The sequence below is a fragment of the Ursus arctos genome, unplaced genomic scaffold, assembly GCF_023065955.2.
Source record: "Ursus arctos isolate Adak ecotype North America unplaced genomic scaffold, UrsArc2.0 scaffold_7, whole genome shotgun sequence".
Lineage (NCBI taxonomy): Eukaryota > Metazoa > Chordata > Mammalia > Carnivora > Ursidae > Ursus > Ursus arctos.
The window spans coordinates 8,006,873-8,010,514 of NW_026623089.1; positions in this window are offsets into that span (position 1 = coordinate 8,006,873).

The following is a 3,642-nucleotide window of genomic DNA, read 5'->3' on the forward strand; positions in this document are numbered from 1 at the left end:
TTTCTCAGGGAAGAGTTGGGAAGCCACCCGCAGCTGTCACCCGGGCACAGATGGTTGAAAATGCAGAATCCCAGGTCCTGCCTAGACCTCCTCACACCAATCTCCAAGGAGGGGGTACGGGAACCTGCATTTTAAACACGCTCCCTTGGTGATTCTTGTGGAGAGTGAAGTTCAAGAGCCAAAGGCTGTTTCAGATGCTTTAAACCTTCCAGAAAGGCAGTGGGAGCCACAAATCTACCCAGGATCTCGCTCTTCCCTGTGGTGTCCACGGTCCAAAGGAAAGGAAACGATGCAAGGGGTTTCTGGCACTTGATAAAATATCCTCATTAAAACCATAAGCCATCTGGGTTATCCTGCATTTGGGTTAAATTCTAGAAATGCACGGCCACAGGCCACACCCCAGACATCATCTACCTGCCTCCACGTGGGCACAGCCTGTTCTGTCTGTCTTCTCTCAGAGAGAAAGGCACCATGAAAAAGAAAACTAATTTCAGAAACATGAGGAGAGAGGTTTATTGCTCAGGGTGACAGGAGACTGAGCTGAATCCTAGAAGGCATGGACCGCTGGCATCAGGTGGCTCAAGTCAACTTCCCTCACGATCCAGCCGCTTTCTCCGTAAAAACAGGCTGGCTCTCCGCGGCACGCCTTTGGGAGGTCAGCTGACCACGAGATACCATGACCCTCACCTGAGCTGGTGGTTCTTTGGGGGGGGGGGGTCCTAGGGCTCTGACGTCCTCTCTTTCAAAAAGTATGAGAAAAACCTGGAGTAGTTGCAGAGTGACTGAAAAAGCCACCAGGGCCGGGGATTAAATTTACATTTCTGATTGTGTAGGGCTAGAAACAGAGCCCTGCGTGGGGGGCCAGGAATTGGATGCCCCCCCCCCCAGGCTAGGCTTCAGTTCCAAGCTTCCTGAAACGCTTTCCCACCTGATTCAGGCTTCCACCGGAGTTTGGGCTTACACATCGAGCCTCACGCTACACTGAAGTCAAGTGAGTATTCCCAGGCCAATGATGTTGCTGTTTCTAAGTATTTTACCTGAGAAACCCATGTTACGTTGGATAAACTAAATTACCAAATGAGGTAGATAATTCACCTGGGAATAACGAAGCCAGGGGAAAATCTCATAGACTGGGCACAGATGATCACCGACGTTCACGTGAAGGTCATGACGGCAGAGTCGGTGCTGACCGCTAAGGTAATGTTTTTCTTCTTGCTTCTCCTTGGCTTTTAATGCCTGTTTGAACAATAGTGAAACCTCCCCCTTGGCTGACTTATCTGGGCTTTTGTCTACATGATGCCAATATAACTGGTTTTCTTTTTTTTTTTTTTTTTTAGCAGTCCTAGGGGCTTGGCAAAAATTATGACGTGTATCTTCTTTAAGATGTGTGGTGGTGTGGGTGATAGATCTTTTGTTTCTTTCTTAGCTCAAGAAGAGGTAGAAGAGATCTAGTTGCTTCTGGGAGTATAATAGGTTGTCTGTCTACACAGAACAAGCGGAAGGAGGACTTGACACAGTCATTCCCTGACATTGATGAAAACACATTTTGCTGCTTGAACTTGACTGTCGACTGGCCCCATCTACTAGGTCCCTACTCCTCTGTCGCCCGATTTTGAGAATATCTGTGTGCAAAGGGAGACTGTTGGATTCAGTTGGGCATATCTTCTTGACTCTATACTTTTGGTGTTGGGACAAGCGGGGTGGGAGTGAACGGCTGCTTCTCATTAGGAAAGTTCCACAAAAATGAATGTCTGCTGTGATTCAAATTCGATTCACACGGATATGCTCTGAATCAGAGCGCGTTTTCGGGAACACACGGAGTCACGTCTGGGCCGGGGTACGCTGGTAGGTGCTGAGCAACCAGCTCTCAGTGGAGCGGAAGTCCTGGTTCTAGACTTTGCTGATTTTCTTGCCTGAATATTCCCAGCACGGCTGATTTCAAGCTACCAACGTGATGTCCCTGAACACCGGACTGGGGAGGAATGTGGCCCACGGGCTCCTCCAGGCAGGTGTAAGCACACCTCCAACTATAACTGACAGGTGCCCAGGCCTGGGAAGCTACGTCTGTCCCTGTTCTCGTCTCCATGAAACCCTTGAAAGGAGGCAAGACTGGGCCAGGCTCAGTTATCTCTTTTCTAAATGGAGAGCGAAGTTAAGTAAGGCAACATCTTTTCAAGGAGACGGGCACGACACTTCTCTGTCTTTCCATACTGGGGGCCCTGGCAGTAAAAATTGTCAGATTCTTCCCAGTTGGTCCCTGCTGGACCATGTCCTCCACCCCCTCCCCCCCGCACTTCCAAAGTTAGGACACACAGAACTGGAAAGAGACAATGAGCTATCAGAGTCTGTGGCTCCCCGTCCTTTCTATGCCGGAGGCATCAGAACACAGGACCGAGAAATACTGTTCTTAGCATTCACACTTCATCCAAAATGATAAAGACGGATGGGTAGAAAGCACAGCCCACTCACCTTGGCTTCCGTAACTCAAGATGAGGCTGCTAATGGGTTGGCATAGGTACTGAAGTTATCATTTTTGACAAAAATGTCACCCTCCCTTCATCAACACAGGGCACTTTCTTGATCACCTGGGACAGCCTCGACTTTTTGTTGATAGACTCATGGAGACTAGATGTGGACCCACTAGGACCATGGAACCCAGTGCCTTAGAACCAACGCTCGAACCCTGCTCAGGTCAGTTCTTGCGGGTGCCTCTCACAGGATGTGCGGGTAAGATGTGTGAGACAAGGTGAAAGGCCTCCTACAAATTCAGGTCGTAACCAGGGGTGGGGGCACCAGGCTGCCACCTTCCTCCTGCCTCTCCTTGGCTCCAACAGTTATGATGTGTGAATCAGAAGAAGGTGACTTCAAGGTCAGACCTCCAAGAACATTAATACATGTGTTGCCTGCCTATTTAAACCATTTTCATGCTAAGATTGTCTACACACACGAACGTTAGCTTTTGCGGGAAAGTGGGGGACCAGATTTAATCCAACAGAACCATTTCTAAGACCGCTGCTCGGCAACAATGGGGTAGCCGCTAGTTGTTAAACGTTTTCCCCTTGGGCTCAGGGTCCCAAGAGTCCCAGCAGAGCACAGTTTAGTGAGTACCAGCTGGATAATATTTGGGTTAAAGCAGCCACCACTACCATGTGGAGAAGAGTAGCCATGCTGGACATAAGGCCGAATGGCCACTGCCAACCTCACTTTCAGCATGACTGATGTCCCCTGGAGACCACCACTATTCTTCAGCATGGCTCCCAATGCCTAGTGGCTAGGAAGCAGGTGGACGCCATGCTTCCCCACCTGCCACCAGCACTGCGTGTCCTTGATCATGACTGGACTCAGCGTCACTCCTGGGGAGTATCTGGGGAGTCCAGGAGCTCCAAGGGGCTTCTCCAAAAGAAAAGCCCAGAGTGCATAACCACGGTCGTCCTTTGGTGCAAAGGAGGGACAGTCCAAGCTCTGCCCTCAAGGAACCGGGAAGCAGACTTCAGAGCCCCTGCGAGCCAGGGAACCGTCCTGGAATCTGGCTGGCCGGCCAGGTGGGTGGCAGCTGGAGGTGTCCACCCGGGACCCCGAGCCCTCCCTCCCCGCTTCTCACCAACTGTGCCATTCCTCGGTGTCCAGCAAGAACGGCGTCCT